The 23290-nt window shown below is 36.2% G+C and overlaps 1 long non-coding RNA gene across 1 annotated transcript; it reads right to left on the bottom strand.

The window, feature by feature from the left end:
- Nucleotides 1–15680: 15680 nt before the first annotated feature.
- On the bottom strand, nucleotides 15681–16330 carry LOC128647853 (uncharacterized). The gene is made up of 3 exons (XR_008400437.1): nucleotides 16224–16330; nucleotides 16081–16137; nucleotides 15681–15748 (listed from the first exon to the last, which is right to left on the bottom strand). It is a non-coding gene; the product is annotated as an uncharacterized LOC128647853 (long non-coding RNA).
- Between the last annotated feature and the right edge of the window lie 6960 nt (nucleotides 16331–23290).

Raw genomic sequence — 23290 nt, 5'->3', positions numbered from 1 at the left:
GAAATTCCACAGCGTATTTGTGGCGAGCCTGATTTGCCTTAGTTATCAAAATCTACAGACCGGCAAAAGTAGAATTTTGTGACGTAACATACGATCCGCCGGACTCAGTCCGACACAGATCGATGCTTACATCACTCCAGATGTTCCGAATGCAAGTTCGGCACTATCTGACTACTTTTAACCAGTTACTAGATTAAATAAAATAGTTGAACATACACTTTAACTACATCTGCTATATAAAATACTATTTTGTTAACAATCAAATTCATATATCATTGAAATAAACATAAACGAGACCTTACAATAGCTTCCTTTTAAGCTATATATACACATCACATTATTATTTTATATTATATCTCCCCCTCACTCTTTAGTATATAGGTAGTTGATTTTTTATACACTTGAGCGCTTACCACAACTAGAGAACAACCTGATATTGCAACTTTGCAAGATTATTATAATAAAATGAAAAAAACTGTTGGAGCAATGTATATCCATATATATAAATCATTTTTAGGTAAAACCAAAAATTGTAATAAAATTCTTCTAGTGTAATTCTGAGATATAGGCAACTATAACTTCATGCTTATTTTCACATTCTCACATATAGTTTACATGACATTGAACATGAAACGATGGATTGTTTTTTAAATTTAAATTTAAACATCAATCTAATATACCATGTTTTATTTATGTATTTAACTCTAATGGCATTCACTTCAAAAATACCCAATGGGTTAAATTAGATGGAATATTGTTTTCAAAAAATGTAAACACTTATCTAATGCACCTCATTTATCTATGTACTTAACCTCAAGACATTTACCTTAAAAACATCGAAGGGTTAATTTAGACTATCCTCTGACAACACCTGTCATTAATTACACACTCCCTATAAAAAGGTAGTAACTTTATGTAGTAAGCATCTTGATAAAGGCAGCTAACACTGCCGAAACGCGTAGATTTGCTTACTCCTGTCATTTGAGAATTTATTATTGATAGTGTTACAATCCACAGGTTCATCTCTATCTCTATGATAAATATAGAGAGAAGACATATGAATAATTCCTGTGTGTAACCAATTATCCACTAAGGCTATTGAACTGCTGAATTGTTCTATTGGCACAAAAAACAGGTTCATTTCTATCTCCTTGAATCAACACTGAGATCGATGTATGAATAATTCCTGTGTGCCCTTTTGTTTCTTTTTTGCTCCCACCATAGCCCTATTAAACACAAAAAGTGGGGCTAACAACTAAGTGCTTAGGAGCTTCTTCAAAAAGACAAGTTTCACGTTCCAGAACGGATATAAAACAAGACGGATTTACATTTCATAGGATCCAGAGCTGCTGATAAAACAAACCTGCTAAAAAATCTGGACAGATCATTGGACACTGGACATTCGCAAGTATTGCTACTAACTATCACATAATCAACTACACTTTGATATAACTATAAAATTGGATACATTTTTCAAATTCGCTGTGTATAAGCATATCACAGGGATTGGAGGAAATATAATAGTCAGGTGATGTGACGTCACACCTCACGATCCATCACTCACAGTTACTCCTAACGGCTGAACAGATCAGACGCCTCCACCTAATACTGTGACCAAACATCTCATTGCTTAATCGAAATACTGGTAACATCTAGCCGAGTTAAGTTTACTGTGCTAAGAGCCTTTTACCTTTATCAAGTTTGTTTATATATATTTTTACGGTACAATCAGGGAATTTTTATAAATTTTATATCGGCCGTTTTTTCCTGTTTTTTAATATGATCAGTATGTTTTACTGTTTTTGATGCCGGCATCTTATGTAATTGTGTATATACTAACATATTTTGTATGTGTTAACAAGTTATTCATCTAAATTGCTATATAAATTCTTTTTTAGTACCATTGGGTCCTCTTGTTATTTCATTTTATCTATATAATAATCTGGTTGGCTCTATTTTGCTGGAGCGCTTATCCCACACCATTCTCACCTCTTTGTCTACTTTTGCTAGTTATCAAATAACTAGCAGGTACGCTCGGCACTATTCCGGCCCAGCGTACCTGGTTTTCAATCCAAGATAGCCAATCGGAATTAAGGTAGGAAAAATCCTATTGGTTGATGCAATCAGCCAATAGGATTGAGCTTGCATTCTATTGGCTGATTGGAACAGCCAATAGAATGCAAGCTCAATCCTATTGGCTGATTGGTTCAGCCAATAGGATTGAACTTTAATCCTATCGGCTGATTGCATCAACCAATAGGATTTTTCCTACCTTAATTCCAATTGGCTGATAGAATTCTATCAGCCAATCGGAATTGAAGGGATGCCATCTTGGATGATGTCCTTTAAAGGAACCTTCATTCTGTTTGAAGACGTCGAAAGAAGAGGATGCTCCGCGTCGGATGTCTTGAAGATGGAGCCGCTCCGCGCCGGATGGATGAAGATAGAAGATGCCATCTGGATGAAGACTGCCCGTCTAGAGGACCTCTTCTGCCCGGCTTGGATGAAGACTTCTGCCCGTCTGGAGGACCACTTCGCCCGGGTTCGTTGAGGACTTCGGCTTGATTGGGTGAAGACTTCTCAAGGTAGGGTGATCTACAAAGGGTTAGTGTTAGGTTTTTTTAAGGGGGGATTGTGTGAGTTTTAGAGTAGGGTTGGGTGAGTGGGTGGTGGGTTTTAATGTTGGGGGGTATTGTAGTTTTTTCAGTTAAAAGAGCTGATTACTTTGGTGCAATGCCCCGCAAAAAGCCCTTTTAAGGGCTATTTGTAATTTAGTATAGGGTAGGGCTTTTTATTATTTTGGTGGGCTTTTTATTTTATTAGGGGGATTAGATTAGGTGTAATTAGTTTAAAAATCTTGTAATTATTTTATTATTTTCTGTAATTTAGTGTTTTTTAATTTTATTTAATTGTATTTAATTGTAGTTAATGTAGGGAATTAATTTAATTATAGTGTACAGGGAGTGCAGAATTATTAGGCAAGTTGTATTTTTGAGGATTAATTTTATTATTGAACAACAACCATGTTCTCAATGAACCCAAAAAACTAATTAATATCAAAGCCGAATAGTTTTGGAAGTAGTTTTTAGTTTGTTTTTAGTTATAGCTATTTTAGGGGGATATCTGTGTGTGCAGGTGACTATTACTGTGCATAATTATTAGGCAACTTAACAAAAAACAAATATATACCCATTTCAATTATTTATTTTTACCAGTGAAACCAATATAACATCTCAACATTCACAAATATACATTTCTGACATTCAAAAACAAAACAAAAACAAATCAGTGACCAATATAGCCACCTTTCTTTGCAAGGACACTCAAAAGCCTGCCATCCATGGATTCTGTCAGTGTTTTGATCTGTTCATCATCAACATTGCGTGCAGCAGCAACCACAGCCTCCCAGACACTGTTCAGAGAGGTGTACTGTTTTCCCTCATTGTAAATCTCACATTTGATGATGGACAGCCATGCTGTGGAGTACTTGGACGCGTGTGATGGAGCATTGTCCTGCATGAAAATCATGTTTTTCTTGAAGGATGCAGACTTCTTCCTGTACCACTGCTTGAAGAAGGTGTCTTCCAGAAACTGGCAGTAGGACTGGGAGTTGAGCTTGACTCCATCCTCAACCCGAAAAGGCCCCACAAGCTCATCTTTGATGATACCAGCCCAAACCAGTACTCCACCTCCACCTTGCTGGCATCTGAGTCGGACTGGAGCTCTCTGCCCTTTACCAATCCAGCCACGGGCCCATCCATCTGGCCCATCAAGACTCACTCTCATTTCATCAGTCCATAAAACCTTAGAAAAATCAATCTTGAGATATTTCTTGGCCCAGTCTTGACGTTTCAGCTTGTGTGTCTTGTTCAGTGGTGGTCGTCTTTCAGCCTTTCTTACCTTGGCCATGTCTCTGAGTATTGCACACCTTGTGCTTTTGGGCACTCCAGTGATGTTGCAGCTCTGAAATATGGCCAAACTGGTGGCAAGTGGCATCTTGGCAGCTGCACGCTTGACTTTTCTCAGTTCATGGGCAGTTATTTTGCGCCTTGGTTTTTCCATACGCTTCTTGCGACCCTGTTGACTATTTTGAATGAAAAGCTTGATTGTTCGATGATCACGCTTCAGAAGCTTTGCAATTTTAAGAGTGCTGCATCCCTCTGCAAGATATCTCACTATTTTTTACTTTTCTGAGCCTGTCAAGTCCTTCTTTTGACCCATTTTGCCAAAGGAAAAGAAGTTGCCTAATAATTATGCACACCTGATATAGGGTGTTGATGTCATTAGACCACACCCCTTCTCATTACAGAGATGCACATCACCTAATATGCTTAATTGGTAGTAGGCTTTAGAGCCTATACAGCTTGGAGTAAGACAACATGCATAAAGAGGATGATGTGGTCAAAATACTCATTTGCCTAATAATTCTGCACTCCCTGTAGTGTTAGGTGTAATTGTAACTTAGGTTAGGTTTTATTTTACAGGTATATTTGTATTTATTTTAACTAGGAAGTTATTAAATAGTTAATAACTATTTAATAACTATTGTACTTAGTTAAAATAAATACAAACTTGCCTGTAAAATAAAAATAAACCCTAAGATAGATACAATTTAACTATTAGTTATATTGTAGCTAGCTTAGGGTTTATTTTATAGGTAAGTATTTAGTTTTAAATAGGAATAATTTAGTTATTAATAGTAGGTATTATTTAGATTTATTTAAATTATATTTAAGTTAGGGGGTGTTAGGGTTAGACTTAGGTTTAGGGGTTAATAAATTTAATATAGTGGCGGCGGTGTGGGGGGGTTAATAAATATAATGTAGGTGGCGGTGGGCTCCGGGAGCGGCGGTTTAGGGGTTAAACACTTTATTTAGTTGCGGCGGGGTCCGTGAGCGGCGGTTTAGGGATTAATAAGTTTATTAGAGTGGCGATGGGCTCCGGGAGCGGCGGTTTAGGGGTTAAACACTTTATTTAGTTGCGGCAGGTGCGTGAGCGGCGGTTTAGGGGTTAATAAGTTTATTAGAGTGGCGGTGGGCTCCGGGAGCAGCGGTTTAGGGGATAAACACTTTATTTAGTTGCGGCGGGGTCCGGGGACGGCGGTTTAGGGGTTAATAAGTTTATTAGAGTGGCGGTGGGCTCCGGGAGCGGCGGTTTAGGGGATAAACACTTTATTTCATTGCGGCGGGGTCCGGGAGCGGCGGTATAGGGGTAAACAGTATAGTATAGTGTGGGTGTTTAGTGACAGTTTACCAATAAATCTGTGAAAAAGCCAAAGAGTAGCAAGATCGATGACTGTTAGTTAACAAGAGTCCGCTGCTCATCTCCCCGTACTTGGTGCACGGCTTTTTGACAGCTTTTTTGGTAATTTTGGAGAACGTATTCAGGTCCGCGGCAGCAATGTTAGGCGATGTTAGGCGAGCGTATTGGTGCCGTCGAATGCAGGTAAGTTGACAGCTTGATAAATAGATGCCTTAGATACAAGGTAACCACAGAGGTAAAAAGTATATTAATATAACCGTGATGGATATGCAAAACTGAGGAATAGGTAACAAAGGGATTTTCTATCTTTTACAACAATAAACATTTTGGAGTAGACTGTCCCTTCACATACCAGAATATGTTCTATTTATTCATAAATATATATATATATATATATATATATATATATATATATATATATATATGTGTGTGTTTTTTTGGTAAAATACCTATCTATATACAGTATATGATTATATATAGGTATAATAGGTATAGCTATATACATACATATATAGGAATATCTGAAATATATTCCCCTGTGTGCAGAACATTGGAATGTGAAATATGTACAGTACATATACATCAAAACACATATATATTTAAATACATATGTGCACACATCGATACATATATATATATATACTGTATATGCATACATACACATATTTAGACGTATACTGTATGTATGCATATATATGTGTAAATGCCCTTTGCATGACCTTTTTTTTTAACATCTGAGACCTCATATCTTTGAGCCCTTATAACTTTTTAATGCAATTTTTTTAAATACATTTTTATCAGTGTTATTATGAATGTAACTGTACTTTTTAATGTATTTTTGATGTGTTTGTGCAACTTTTTAGTCTTGTGTAACAGTTAACCAAAGCTCTGATGCCGCACTAGCCCGATACGCGTTAAATTCTATTGTGCTCAAGTGAACGCATTTACTTTTAACTCGGAATACAGGTGCTATTTCCGTCACGTGAAAAACCCAAAAAAGATATATAACTTGTGCACAACAGTTAGCGCGCCACTCGTAATCTAGCCCTAAATATGAGCAGCATCTAAAAACTCTAAAACAGCTCCACACAGGGATGGAAATGGCTCACCAGGGTAATGAACAGTGGCAGCCTCAGACTGCCAGCTAATCAGCTAATGTGATTGCCAACCCCAGGACCCCATATAATGAATTACAGATACCCATATATGATGTAGTGTCTGTGTCTATCTGTATCTATAAGTGTGTGTGTGTATCTGCATGTATAAGTGTGTAGTGTGTGTGTATCTGTATGTATAAGTGTATGCTACGTAGTGTGTGTGTATGTGCAGCATGTATAAGTGTATGCTATGTAGTGTGTGTGTATATCTGCATGCATAAGTTTATGCTATGTAGTGTGTGTGTGTGTGTATTTGCATGTATAAGTGTATGCTATGTAGTGTGTGTGTATTTGCATGTATAAGTGTATACTATGTAGTGTGTGTCTGCATGTATAAGTGTATGCTACGTAGTGTGTGTCTGCATGTATAAGTGTATGCTATGTAGTGTGTGTGTATCTGTATGTATAAGTGTATGCTATGTAGTGTGTGTCTGCATGTATAAGTGTATGCTATGTAGTGTGTGTTTGTGTGTATCTGCATGTATAAGTGTATGCTATGTAGTATGTTTAAGTGTATGCTATGTAGTGTGTGTGTGTATCTGCATGTATAAGTGTATGCTATGTAGTGTGTGTTTCTGTGTATTTGAGTGTGTGTACATCTATATGTGTAGCTTGTGTTACTGTGCATTTTTCTGACTTTAAAGGCCAGAATCTATAATATTAATGGAGACTGCAGTGAGCAGTTTTAAAGTATCTATTATTAAATGTCCAATTAAGATAAAAATATTTAACAATGTCTGCAAAGGCAAATTAAATACAAAGCTCACATAGCTATACCAGTGGTTTAAACTTGTGTTTGATTTGCTGCCTAAGAGTATTAAAAGATATGACTTTATTTAGAATTTAATTTATATTACTTTGGTCTTATAATTTTTTTAAGCCCCCTCCCTGCTCCTGCCCACCACATTTCAAATTTTTGCCCGGGGGTTGGGGGCTGTCCCTCTTTTGAATTTTGAAATGTTGGGAGGTATGCATATGTAAGCTGTGGAATTTTAACAAACTAATCAATTTTGCATTGTAATCACTCAGGAAATATATATATATATATATATATATATATATATATATATATATATATATATATATATATGTATGTCTACATATGTATTTATGTTCATATGTGTATATATGTCAGTAAATACATATATACACACATGTACGCACATAACTACATATATATACTGTATATATATATATATATATATATACTGTATATATACTATATATATACATATTTAGACATGTGTATGTATTTATCTCTATGTTAAAGCACTTTGTAGTCGTTTTTTTGTCTAACACATGAAACCTCCTATCTTTAAGCCCTTGGGGAATATTTATCAACCCATCAACTGCAAATACGCTGGAATTCCGCAGCGTAATTGTGGCGAGCTTGATTCAACCTAGCTATCAAAGCCTAAAGACCGGCAAAAGTTGAAATCTGTGAAGTAACATACGATCCGCCGGTCTCAATCCAACACAGATCGATGCATACGTCATTACAGATGTTCTGAATACACATTTGGCACTATTTGACACTTTTTAAAAGTTATCAAATAGTTAACCGGTATGCTTGCGGCTATTCCGGCCCAGCGTACCTGGTTTTCAATCCGCCACCCTGGAGGCCGCGGATGCCATAGGAATCAATGGGAGACTGAAAGCAGTGAAAGCTTATGTTCAATGCTGCCAGATATCCAATTGATTTCTATTGTAGAAAACCAGTAACGTTTACACCTAACACCCTAACATAAGCCCTGAGTCTAAACACCCCTAATCTGCCGCCCCGACATCGCTGCAACATAAATAAAATTTAAAAACCCTAGCCTAAACTAAACTGCTAATAGCCCTTAAAAGGGCCTTTTGCGGGACATTGCCCCAAAGAAATCAGCTCTTTTACCTGTAAAAGAACATACAAACAACCCCCCCCCACAGTAAAACCCACCACCCACACAACCAAACCCCCCAAATAAAATCCTATCTAAAAAATACTAATCTCCCCATTGCCCTGAAAGGGCATTGCCTTTAAAAGGGAATTTAGCTCTTTTTCAGCGCCAAACCATAAGCTAAAAATAAAACCCACCCAATAAACCCTTAAAAAAACCTAACACTAACCCCCGAAGATCCACTTACAGTTTTTGAAGAACGGACATCCATCCTCAACAAAGCCAGGAGAAGTCTTCATCCAAGCAGCAAGAAGTCCTCAATGAAGCCGGGAGAAGTCTTCATCCAAGCAGCAAGAAGTGGTCCTCCATGCAGGCAGAAGACTTCATCCAGACGGCATCTTCTATCTTCATCCTTCTGACGCGGAGTGGCTCCATCTTCAAGACATCCGGCGCGGAGCATCCAATGAAGGTTCCTTTAAATGACGTCATCCAAGATGGCGTCCCTTGAATTCCGATTGGCTGATAGAATTCTATCAGCCAATCGGAATTAAAGGTGAAACAATCCTATTGGCTGATGCAATCAGCCAATAGGATTAAGCATTCTATTGGCTGATTGGATCAGCCAATAGGATTGAAGCTGAATCCTATTGGCTGATTGCATCAGCCAATAGGATTTTTTCACCTTTAATTCAGATTGGCTGATAGAATTCTATCAGACAATCAGAATTCAAGGGATGCCATCTTGGATGACGTAATTTAAACAAACCTTCATTCTTCAGCGACCATCGAAAGAAGAGGATGCTCCGCGCTGGATGTCTTGAAGATGGAGCCGCTCCGCGTCGGAAGGATGAAGATAGATGCCGTCTGGATGTAGACTTCTGCCCGCATTGAGGACCACTTCTTGCTGCTTGGATGAAGACTTCTATCAGCTTCGTTGAGGATGGATGTCCGGTCTTCAAAAACTGTAAGTGGATCTTCGGGGGTTAGTGTTTTTTTTAAGGGTTTATTGGGTGGGTTTTATTTTTAGCTTAGGGTTTGGGCTGAAAAAGATCTAAATGCCCTTTTAAGGGCAATGCCCATCCAAATGCCATTTTCAGGGTAATGGGGAGCTTAGGTTTTTTTAGATAGGATTTTATTTGGGGGGTTTGGTTGTGTTTGTGGTGGGTTTTGCTGTTGGGGGGTTGTTTGTATTTTTTTTTTACAGGTAAAAGAGCTGATTTCTTTGGGGCAATGTCCCGCAAAATGCCCTTTTAAGGGCTATTGGCAGTTTAGTTTAGGCTAGGGTTTTTTTATTTTGGGGGGGCTTTTTTATTTTGATAGGGCTATTAGATTAGGTGTAATTAGTTTAAATATTTGATCATTTCTTTTTTATTTTGTGTAATTTAGTGTTTTTTGTAATTTAGTTAATTGTATTTAATTAATGTAATTTATTTAATTGTAGTGTAATGTTAGGTGTTAGTGTAACTCAGGTTAGGTTTTATTTTACAGATAAATGTGTATTTATTTTAACTAGGTATCTAGTAAATAGTTAATAACTATTTAGTAACTAGTCTACCTAGTTAAAATACAAACTTACCTGTAAAAAATAAATAAAACCTAAGTTAGCTACAATGTAACTATTAGTTATATTGTAGCTAGCTTAGGGTTTATTTTATAGGTATTTAGTTTTATATAGGAATTATTTAGTTAATGATAGTAATTTTTATCTAGATTTATTTTAATTATATTAAAGATAGTGGGTGTTAGGGTTAGACTTAGGGTTAGGTTTAGGGGTTAATAACTTTAGTATAGTGGCGGCGATTTTGGGGGCAGTAGATAAGGGGTTAATAACAGTAATGTAGGTTGCGGCAATGTTGGGGACAGCAGATTAGGGGTTAGTGAGGTTAGAGGCTAGTGAGGCACTGGCTATGATACGCCTGAGAAACACACATATGAACCTGACAGAGGCAGCTTAAGTTCACGAATAAATTGGCAGGTTGCAGGTCCAATCTACTGCTATTATTAAATTTACTCCTTTCTCTTGCTATCCTTTGTTGAAGCAATGCACTACTGGGGGCTAACTAAACACATTAGAATATATGGGCAGTCACCAATCAGCAGCTAGCTCCAAGTAGTATGTTGCTTCTACTGAGCCTACATTAGGTATTCTTTTCAAAGGATACCAAAAGAAAAAGGCAAATTAGATAACAGAAGTAAAATGTAAAGTTGTTTAATATTGTATGCTCTATCTGAAACATGAAGTAAACATTTTGTGTGGAATGCTCCTTTAACGTTTTTAAAACAAATTAACATCCTTTTTACTGCAGCTATTCTCCAGTAGTCAAACTTTTTTTTTAATTTGAGGTTTATATTGCAATGTGTTTCTCCTTCACATCCAGAAGCTGCATATCAAGATTAACAGCTCTCAAGCTAAAAATGTATTTTCTAATATTCTTTGAGGGACCGCACAGTACTGATTAGTAGAAAAGCTTTAGCTCATCAGACCCTTAGTCACCCACATACAGACTTTGATACACACACAGTGTGACACTAAGATAGATATGCAAAGGGGCACACACAGGGTAATCTTTACAACTAGAACACACTGGGTTATCTTCTCACACATGGTTCAAATACACACATATCCAGGGTCACATCTATACACAGCATTGCTTTTCACATTATCACATTTAAACAAATTGACATATATACAGGGGACATATACATAGGGCGCCATGTACTAAGCTTCGAAGTGACCGTCCGTCTGTATTTCCGCCTCAAAATTCGCTCACGATCTGCTTCTCGTATGTACCAATCTGCGATCGGGTCGAAAAACCACTATTCTCATCAGCGATCGTAATTTTACGCAACTGATCGTTCCGAAGCCTTTTTCCACTTACTACATGTTCGATCGCACGTAAATTCGCTGTAATTGGAAATTATGAATGTTACAACTAATCCGTCCGCTCCAACTTTCACTGTAACTTTGCGTGATTTGTTTCGCGACCATTTAGGTAGCGAATACAATAGAAAACTATAGGGCGTATCAACCTGACGCCAGGTAGAAGTACTTAAGTGAAAGGACTAGACTACTATTGTATCATTATTGGTTTTTGGATCACTGAATGAAGATGGAGACACTTTTACACATGTTTCTTTTCCGATTAATTCAATTACGCGGAAGAAGGGCTATACAGGCACAGGTTGACAACTTGCAAAGAAGGAGAGGTAGAAGAATCAGAGTCCCTAGAGTTTTCCTTCCACGTATGGGTTTGGAAAGCATTTCTGATCGAGATTATCCAGAGATTCCGTTTGGACAGAGAAGCTATTATGGAACTTTACAATGAAATAGCAGAATACCTGGAACCTATGACAGCGCGTTCACAAGCCATACCCGGACTATTAAAACTGTTGGCAGCCTTACACTTTTTTGCCACCGGTTCATTCCAAGCTGTGTCTAGCGTTATAATTGGCATCAGCCAGTCTGCTTTTTCGAGGCACCTAACCAAAGTTATTGATGCTTTGATGGTCGTCTTTCCAAGGTACGTGTGCCTTCCAGCGACTCCAGAAGAGTGGCAATCTGTGAAGTCTAATTTTTATAGAATGGCATGAATGCCCAATGTACTTGGAGCCATCGATTGCACCCATGTTGCAGTCAAACCATCCTGAGAACGTGAGGAAGTTTTCCGGAACAGAAAACAGTACCATTCCCTCAATGTTCAGATGGTGTGTGACCATAACATGAAAATAATCAGTGTCCGTTCCAACTTCCCTGGATCCTGCCATGATTCGTATATATCTTGCGTCAGTCTGGATTATATCGGAAGTTTGAGGAGGGAGAGATGCCTGAAGGATGGCTGTTAGGTAATTATATTTTTGGGATGTTATGTTACAGTATTATTATAATTGTCAAACGTAGTTTATGTCATGCATTGTGATGATAGATTTAACTAAAAAACATAGTAAATTCTCATTGAAATTATCGTCTTTATCATCTTCGAAATGTTAATCCTTTTTTATTTTTTTCATAGGGGACGCTGGTTATTTCAGTAGAGAATGGTTATTCACACCCTATAACAATCCTCGAAGAAGATGTGAGGTAAAATTCAACGAGGCACACAGATCCACCCGAGGAATCATCGAGAGAGCATTTGGATTGTTAAAAATGCGCTTTCGTTGTCTTGACCACTCAGGTGGTGTCATGCAGTATGCTCCCGAGAAGGTTGCAAAAATTATTCTTGTATGCTGCATTCTCCATAACATTGCAATAAGAAGAGGAATTGAAATTGATAATGAAGAAGAAATATCATTTGAGAACTTCCCTGAGGTCATCTGTAATGATGCACCAACAAGACAGGCCATTAATGCCAAAAATTATGTCGCAGAGAACTATTTTAAGGATTGATTTCATCAATCATTTCATCACAGGACTTCTATTTTTTGGTCTTTTGAATAAAAAACTAAATTTTCATTTTCTGAATAAAATCTTTTTTTTTTTCATCATATACTTGTGTGATTTTTTATTTGTTTTTATTTTTATAAGTTAACAAATTATAATAAACGGTCACATTGGATATTGTTTTTTAATAAAACTTTAATTTTTATTTAAAACCAACATATTGCACAATAACTATATAAACCAAATAATCATAAAGATCTATAATTATATGACTGTCCTACATAACAAAAAAAACCTACACTACACTATTGATAACTATATTACACAATAAAATATATACATCAAACTTCATTTACATTTATCATTACTTGAGAATGGCAATAAATAATACAACTTTTTTATAATTGTATCCAAAGAATTCTAACAATTTAGCAAATATACAATAATGTTGCATAGAGACAGTGAATAACGCGATATTGAGAACATTTTGGGATTTGACACACCCATCTAGAAAGTTGCTATGGGACCAGGGAGGATGAAGAGAATTGCACCTTTCACATCTGGGGAAATGATAATTCTAGTGTATCTAATGGATAGATATTTTCCCAAACGCTTAGGGGTATCCGGGGGGTCATTCAAGATGAAAGGGACAAAACTATTTACGAAATGATACGCAGAATGTATCGTGTATCAAAAATTAAAAGGACCAGGCGTCAATGTTTGAGACGATACAGTGATGTTAAACGTCGAGAACCACTATATTACCAATCTATTAGGAGCCTTTTAAGGACATGTAAGTTTATAAAATTGTTATTCTTTTAAATTATAAATTCTATGCAAAGTTCATCATCAATATGAGATCTGAAATTATAATTAGGTTTCAGTGTACCATAGTGATCACTTTCATGTCCATACTGTTTCTTACTGGTATATAATTTAGTTATTCTTTTAAATTATAAATTCTATGCAAAGTTCATCATCAATATGAGAACTGAAAGAATAAATAGGTGTACCATATCACTTTCATGTCCATTCTAATTTAAAACAAATTGAAACACTATAAACATTCGAACACACGAAAATTGAAAACTTTATTATATAACACATTTTAAAACTAAGAAACGTTAAACAAACATATGTACAAATTTTCTATTTCAGATAAGAAGAAAGAAAATATTTGTGGTGCTCCTCCTCCACATTATGTAAGGCCTATTCTAAATTTGACACCTAGAAGTGAGGCTAGATCCCCACCCTTGCCACTGTCTTTGCTTGACAGACAATTGTCCCCACAGAAAGGAGGTGTCAGGCGCCTAACTGTCGTTCATACACCTCAAGGTACAATAGAACCATGGTTTACATATCTATAGTTATACAACTGATAAATTTAATCATGATTAGCTTGCTGTGTTATTTACAGAAACCAATAAAAGAGTGATGAAAAAGAAAACAAGGTTCACAAGAATAATACAAATATCTTCTACAGAAGGTATTTTTCTTATATTTTGTACCATTAGCATTTTTCTACTTACAATTTTTTATATAGAATTCTTTATTAATCTTTCATAGATAGTGACAATGAAGCAAATAATGCTCCTGAAAGGATGTCATTAACTTCACCCTCAATTCAACTAGGTAATTGTTTATTAATTTTTTGATTTACTATATTATAGCTTATAGTCAAATCAATACCAAAATATATACCTCGATTTCTAAATATATATTTCAGATGCAAGTAGTGAGAAAAACTCAACCAATATTTCTGATACTGATAACGACTGGGACATATCTATGGTTTCTAAATCTACACAGACAAGTACATCTATGGATAATACCGCCTCTAACCAAAATGGTAATACAATTTTGTTACCTGCTTATTAATAATCTGTTTTTATTTTAAACATGTTCTCATAATCCTTAATTTATTTTCTAATTTTTGTCCCTTCTCTAGATTCCAGTGTACCAGTTGTATCACAAGTTCAATCCTCTGTCTGTGAAGATATTAAACAAATAATGGATACTATAATGAATTTAAATACACAGGTTCAGAATCTCTACAATACTTATGTAGTGGAAAACAGATAATCAATGATTGCATTTTAAATATAAAAAATGTTTTTTTTGTTTGTTTTTTTATTTGATGCCACTAAAATTGTCATATTTTGGTATGTTAAAAAGATTATTCAAAACCCCAAAAAATACTGTATTGGCCGTGAGCACTCTCATATCTTTTTTTTATAATGCCATTTTGATTCAATTTTGTTAATATTTTGGATGTAATAAAAATTATAATTGTTTCACTTAGATTTGTCTGTGTGTACAATACATTTTAAACCTTTAACTGATTTTAACTAAATTTCAAAAATAAAAAAGAAAATTAAATAAAAACAGGATAAACTTTAATAAAACTATGTACAAATAACAATAACAATATATTCTTTGTCAACAAAAAAATAATAATAACTTTAAAATTGTCCATAACAATGCACTAATTAAACCGTGGTCTTTTTGGATCTGGCGACTCTTGGCTCTGATGTCTATCTCTAATCAATTCTAACAAAGTTTGCATAGTATTTTGAGCCATTCGCATGTTGTTTTCAGCTATTGTCAAGGCCCTGTTTATATGTAGGTTCCTTTCCCTGTCCATTTCTCTTTGCCAGTTAAAGATTGCACGGTCCAGTTCCAATAGTTGCTGGTTATAAGTGTCAAATCTTTCTAAATGTCCAGAAAAAAATTCCTGAACCTGTCTACTGTCTGCTCTATATCCTCTGGCAAGATTTAACATTTCGTTCAGACCTGCATCTTCCAAAGGTGCCTGCTCTTGGACAATAGCTTGTGGTTGTTCCAATGGTTCAATTCCCTGTGTTGTACTCCATGATCAGGTTGTGAATTTGTATTTTCCTCATCACTACGGGGGTTTATAACAGGCTCATGTATATCCAAATCCTGATCTTGTGCCATCTGTGTTAGGTCAGGAGTCAGGCTTCCACTTTCTGGCGACCTACCCTCTGGTGCTGGAACTGGAACAAGATTCAGAATCACCTCTCTTGATGAATCATCCTCCTCAGCGATATCTAAAAAAAAAATAAAAAAAATTAGCATTAATTTCTAAAAAAAAAGATGCATATCGAAATTTATTCCAACATTAATGGTTAGAGGGGTTACTATACAAGAGAAATTTATAGTGTCATGTTATACTGTCATGTTGGAATCTTACTATAAGATTAAATGCCTTCCTTACTAATCAATAATTGTGATTTTACATGGTACAACTGTTTGCATATAAAATACATCAATCTCACAGTATTACAGTTTGAATAACTATCAAAGTTTAAAAAGTTAAATTTTGTTTGTACCAAAATTATTTGTCTTGTCATCCTATATTTACTTTAAAAAAGTAACTTACCATCGAAAAGTGGTGCTGATTCGGTCACCATGGCTCTGAAGAGACGTCCAACATCTGCTGTAAAAAATAAAATTAAACATTAATATCTAATTTATAAACAAAAATTTATAAGGTGTATATATAAGTGGTTTAAAGATACATACCAGAGCTTCTTCCAACAGCTGTATCTGGTGTACTGCTCCTTACATCTGGAATAGTATCTGCAGACGATAGGCTGTGGCTGGTATTTGTAGTTGACCGTAAATATTGCCCATGTTGTTGTTGTCTTACGTTCAGAGGCTGAGAAGTTGAAGGACGTGGTATCTCTGATGAAGAGGTAGATGGGGTATGGACAAATGCAGAGGTTGATGCTCTAACTGAACCACCTAGGAGTTAGTAAATACAAATTTAAAATAATACAATCAATAAAATTAAAAGTTTATGTGCAATTTTTTAAATGCTAATTAAAAGTTAAATGTACTCCCATTATAACATTTTCTACCTATGATTTGTATCTTGCTTTAATATACACAAATTAAAAGGTCTCTAAAAACATCTTTCTCAAATGATTCCAATAGAGAATACAATAAAAAAAATTACAATTTACTACTATTATCTAATTTGCTTCATTCGTTAGTTCTCCTTTGTGAAGAAATAGCAGCTACCGAGCATTTCAATATCAATATATGTTATTCAACAAAGAATATATACAAAATAAAGCAATTTAGATAATGAAAAAAAAAGGTGGGTTAAAATTGCATGCCCTTTCAAAATCAAACATTTGGGTTTCAGTTTACTGTGGCATGTAGGCCTTATTTTTTAAAATACATTAAGCAATAGGAAAAAAATGGAGTATATTAGATAATTGAAAATGTTTTTCATGCTCCATCATGAATGCTTTATTTTTCGTTCACTGGAACTTTAAAAAAATAGATACAGAGAGAAGTAATGTAATTCATAAATCTATTTTAAAGGAACGGTAAACCAGAAATTGTACAATCAAGATTCCGTTAACAGAATCCAATTTTGTAAAACATGAACGTAAGAGAAACAATTTTGGAGCAGACAAGTAAACAATATAAATAGTAATTTATAAATTATAATTACCACGAATATCGCTATCACAGTCATCGGTTATGCCCTCAATGACCTCCGTGCCAAGCCTCTGTAAAACTTTTCTTTCAAAGTCTGTCAAATCTTGTACTGTGCAGCTGCTCTTGTCTGCCTGGCCTGCCGCCTAAGCCTACTGAAAGGGAAATCGTGTGGGATGCCTGTCGCGCCATGTGACTCACTGAGTCTGCACTCTGCACTGCACCACTTAAGAAAATGAGTGAGTGATGATGCCCACCTAGACGGCCAGACGACCGGTACTCTGTGTGCCCAGTCACATGAGTGACGCAGCTGACAGCCACCCAGTACTGAAGACTTATTGAAGACCGAAGAGGTAGAAGGGCGGGCAGAATGCGCAGCCTGGGGCTTTGCATGGTTGTGGCTGTGTGAGTCATAGTAAGTGACACAGGGGCCAACAGCGGCAGATAAGTTATTAACAAGCAGGTTTTGAACAATTTTCCTGTTATTATTAGAAAAATCTAAATATATGTACCTCTAGTAAATTGCAATATGTCTGTACTACTTACTTTATTATAAATCAAAGCAAATAAGCAGTAAGGGAAATCTGGGACACTTATCTTTTATAATTTATTATACTCTTTTCTTCTAGCAGATTTCATTGCTCTGGCACACCTATAAATAAGCCACCTGTTATAAAATCATAATTTAAAATTTAAATATAATCCGATTATTAATTTTTTGCTTTGATTATCATGGGAATCAAAATACAGTCACTTTTCTATTTCAGGCTTTTAGCCAGTTATGTATTGCCTAGCAGGAAACACCTTCAGTAGCTGTTGGCTATAAATTCTCCTTCTTGGAGCAGGCATCATTTGTAAATTACACCATACTCACTAATGGAACAAAAAGGTACTGAGAAGCTGTGCAAGGAACCTCCTATATGTTTTGGCAATAAATATATTATATTCAACTCTCTGCCATAGTCATGGAATTTCAATTACACATGCACATTCACATACACACGCACATATATTAAATGGCAAAAAGCTTACTTTATTGGCAGAATTTAAGTTCCAAATAAAACATTAAAAAGTAGCAAAATTCCAAAATTAAACTCCCCCATTAAAAAATGTTTTGTACTATTATTTTTTATTTGTATCAGTAAATTATGTTGGTTGTAGGAGTTTAATTTTGGAATCTCTATTCTTTTTAGGATTTGATTGTGAACTTTTGCAATTGAATTTCCTTTCTTTTATTGTACAAATGTATATGTGTAGTGTTTTTTTTTTTGTTTGGGTTTGATTTGTTACACTGTTTGGTTTGTTAGGCAGAGCAACCACTTTTTGATTTGTTACGCAGAGCAACCACTGGTTGATTTGTTAGGCAGAGCAACCACTGGTTGATTTGTTAGGCAGGGATACCACTGGTTGATTTGTTAGGCAGAGATACCACTGGTTGATTTGTTAGGCAGAGCTACCACTGGTTGATTTGTTATAGAGAGCTACCACTGGTTGATTTTTTATAGAGAGCTACCACACACACTTACTGGTTGTTTGTTATGCAGAGCAACCACTGGTTGATTTGTTAGGCAGAGCTACCACTGGTTGATTTGTTAGGCAGAACTACCACTGGTTGAATTGTTAGGCAGATCTACCCATGGTTGATTTGTTAGGCAGAGCTACCACTGGATGATTTGTTATAGAGAGCTATCACACACACTCACAAATACACATTCATGCACAGACAGACAGGAAAACTCACATACACACAGAAGCACACATACAGGCATACATACACTACTCACACACTGACACACACACACACTGTTAGCACAGTTTGTAAAAAACTAGCAATTGAATGGTAGATAATCGGGTGGGGGGCAGCAAAATATAACCTCGCCTGTGTGGTCAAAAATCCTAGCACCGGCCCTGTGGACTACTGACACAGGCGGCCCCGCCCACTGACTTGCTGGGGTTCCTTCGGTGCTAGAAATATTATTACAAGCAGAGGCACCGCACAGCAGATCAGACAGGCTTGAGGTTTTTTTCAAGCATATGTTTCAGCATTTAGTGATGACTTTATGTTGTTATCCCACCCAGAGATGCAGCCTATTATGAGACACTCTGATCTATGCACAGGGCTGCATCCTCTGTGCCCCTGTACCAACCCTCATTGCACCAGAGGAAATTGCCCCCAGCCCATTCTGCCTCCCCCTCCTGATGCCCATGGAGGTACCTGCATGGGAACAGACATGACTCCTGCTCAGAAGCAGATAGCTCATTGCAAGAATTAAAACACTGCACAGGTTGGGGAGTGTGTGAGTAGCCATAATTCCTTGCAATGAGCTGTCTGCTGAGCAAGAGTCATGTCCATTCCCATGCAGGTACCTCAGCTATTCTTATGTTAGTTCCTTCAAAAAACGTGTTTTAAGCTGTGCCACTACCCTCTCCTGCAGTAGTTACACAGCCCCAGTACCAAGTTGTTTTTAATGAGCAAAGGAACATCCTTACCTTGCTTTCAGTTCTTCCTTCCACTCTGAGATTCTTCATCTGCCGCTCTCAGCTGCTCCGCCTCTTCCAGTCTTACTGACCACTCCGGTCACATTCCTGGTGTGAACGTGACTGGGTAGTGACACACCCCTCAAGAAGCAGATATGGAAGCTGCCTCAAATGGGAGTTAATGCAGCGCACTTAGTTTATACTAACCAGCTGGTGGCACTGGTGCTCGCGGCCCCTAGCCGCACATGTTACACATTGCACAGTGGCGGAGGCAGACCTAGTCACTGCTTCTGTATAGAATACAAGAAAGAAGAAGGCGCCAACATAGTGTGAATCTGTATTTAAAGTTGTTCACTCCCCACACATGAATGGTACTTACGAGAAGTAAAGCACTTGAGAAGTGCTACAACGGCTTTCTGGAGCATTAACAGCTGTCCAGGTAGCTGGTCTCTCGTCCTCAAAGTGTACTCCTAGTGCTGTGTACGATCTGCAGCAATTTGCAGCTTGAACCCTTTCACCTGCTCCTTTCTCTCGCTGTGTTTGTTAATAAGAGAGATGCCCAAACCAGGTGGGCTGGTAGCTATGATCGGATGTCAAGTGTTTGTTAATAAAAACGATTCCTAAACATATATCACTCAGCCGTGATAAAGATATGGTTAAAAACAAATGTTTATTTCATAAACATATATCACAACGCGTTTCCCGGTCTACCTTGACCGCTTCCTCAGGTGAATAAACCATATCTAAACTGCACAGCTTATATTAGCTTAACTCGGCGTTCAAGCCGAATTAAAGCGCATGCGTGAAGGAGTATACAATCCCCATAGTAAAAAGGGGTGTGTATTACCGTCAGAACGATTGGTCATCTGCATGAAATATCAGACCAACCACAGGGTACTGTGGTGACCCACCTCTAACGTGTGTGTAAGTGTATATCCACTAATTCCTGGTGTACAGGTTGCTGCCGATAGCGTGATATCATTTAAAATACCGATGACAATTAGACATTCCATGATCTATATACAAGGTTACCAAAAGTGGCTATATACGCTATGGCGTTACAAGGATATTGATGCGTACGTTCTAGCCCCTAATAGGGATAGTACTCCTTCATGCATTTATAAAAATTACTGTACTATATATCAGAAACAATGATTCATAACTCCATGGTCTGAAATATACAAGATCTATACTATATAAAAAATATATAAATATATATAAAGATATACAAAAATATAAATTTTTTTAAAAATATTACCCCTAATAACAAAGATAACAAATGCAAATACTCATATACACAATGCAAATACCTAAAAATAATAATACTCATTATATAAAAATATATTAATCTGTGTGTACTAATGTTAATACAGATTACATCATATAATAAAGCTGTCCCAATCAAATTCTCTCTCTGGGGTTTTGTAGTGAGATCTATAATTGTTGGTGGAATATTATAATGTATCTGACAGAGTCTAATATTTTAAAAACTAATAATAGGGAATGAATAATGATAATAAGAAAGACTACTAACTAATAACCAGATAGGGCTGTGACCTAATTAAATGCCGCCATATCAAGATTCTCATTCAGACCATATGGATTTAATGTTTTTAATTTCCAAATCCAATACGTATCTCTTTGTCTTAAGTCCATTAATCTATTTCTACCCCATTTAGATGAGATTTGTTCAATAGGAAAAATACTATACAGATCTGTCTGCCCATCATGACAACAAACTCCATGTCTAGAGACACTATGTTTAATACACGATTTTTTCACGTTTCTCATGTGTTCACCCCATCTTTTTTTCAGGGGTCTAGATGTTCTCCCTATATACTGTAAGCCACACTTGCATTCCAGTAAGTATATTACGAACGAGGAATCACATGAAAAATAAGTCTTTATCTCAAATTCTTCTTTCCAGAAGAGTTATGTAATGCATTATTTGATGACTATATCCATTCAAATTTAATGTTAAGATCTAATTTTAACCCGCCAGTTAACAGTCCATATATCTCTCTATTTCAAAATCTTGTTTTAGAGGAGTTTGGTGCACTAGAGAAGAAAGTGGGGAACTCCAATCTGAATATATATGAGATTAAAGCCCTGTCAAGATTAGCCAAAAAAGACAACTTGGTGATTAGGCAGGCGGACAAAGGAGGAGGGGTGGTTTTGCAAAATATGTCAGATTATTTACAGGAAGCTAATAGGATCCTTTTAGATCAAAATTATTATAAAAAACTTACATTTAATCCTACTAAAACTTATATGCTTCAGTTAATTAAAATGGTAGACAAAGGGTTTCTAGAGGGGATCTTAACAAAAAAGGAGAAAGAATATCTGGTCCCTATGTCACCCAATCTAGCATATTACTATCACCTCCCGAAAATACACAAGTGTACCAATAATCCACCGGGTAGGCCCATTATTTCGGGCATAGGGAGTCTGACTTGCAACTTATCTGAATATATTGATCAATTTTTAAAAAAAATAGTGAAGGGGCTTCCGTCATACATCAAAGACACCCCAGACCTAATAGCTAAGTTATCGAAAATAGAAAAGGCAGGACGCAAACTTATTTGGTTCACTTGTGACGTGACAGCTCTCTATTCAAATATAGAGCACCATCTGGGTATAGATGCTATAGATGTTTTTTTGAAGAGAGATCAATTTTTACCCAGTAAACAGAGATTATTTTTGTTGGAAGCAATTTCATTTGTGTTGAAACATAATTATTTTGTTTATCAGGAACAATTTTTTTGCAGATCAAAGGAACGGCCATGGGCACCAGATTTGCCCCCAGCTTTGCAAATTTATTTATGGGGGTGTTTGAAGAAAGATATATATATAGTTCCCCTCTGGGGGTGAATCTGGTGTTCTATGGCCGTTTTATAGATGACCTTATTTTTATTTGGGAAGGTTTAGAGGATAAGGCCCTAGACTTTATTAAATCACTGAATGAAAACAACATGGGACTTAAGTTTACTCATAATATTAATATAGATCATATTGAATTTTTGTACTTGGTACTATATTGGGACCAAGTAGGTCATGTAGTGACCAAAACCCACTTTAAAACAGTGGATACAAATAGTTACTTGAATTATAAAAGCAATCATTATAAGGCATGGAAGAGAAATATTCCATACAATCAGTTTTCTAGAATTCGTAGAAATTGTACTAATTTAACTCTATATGACGAACAAGCAGGAATCCTAAAAAAGAGATTCTTTGAAAGGAATTATCCTGGGGATCTAATAGAGGAGAGCTATTTAAAGGCTAGAAATAAAGATAGGTCTGAATTCTTCAAAACTACAAAAGAGAAGGAAAATCTAGAACGCAAAAATCTAGATGAGATAGGCACGAATAAGAACAAAGTGAATAAAAATAACAATCTGAGATTTATAACTAAATACACCACAAACCATGATAAAATCAAGAGAATTGTTCGCAAACATTGGAACATTCTATTGAATGATCCGGTATTAAGGAACATTTTAGATGAAAACCCCACATGTACTTTTAAAAGAGCACCTACTTTAAAAAATAAACTTGCCCCTAGCAAAATAGTGATGAAGAAATTTGGAAAAAATGGTGAACATAAGACAAAAAATTGGCTGTCTAATAAGAAAGGGTTCTATAAATGTAATAGAGCTAAC

Source organism: Bombina bombina, chromosome 2 (genome assembly GCF_027579735.1).
Source record: "Bombina bombina isolate aBomBom1 chromosome 2, aBomBom1.pri, whole genome shotgun sequence".
Taxonomy (NCBI): Eukaryota; Metazoa; Chordata; class Amphibia; order Anura; family Bombinatoridae; genus Bombina; species Bombina bombina.
Note: the sequence above shows the minus strand (reverse complement) of the source record. Positions and strands in the feature narration are given on the sequence as shown.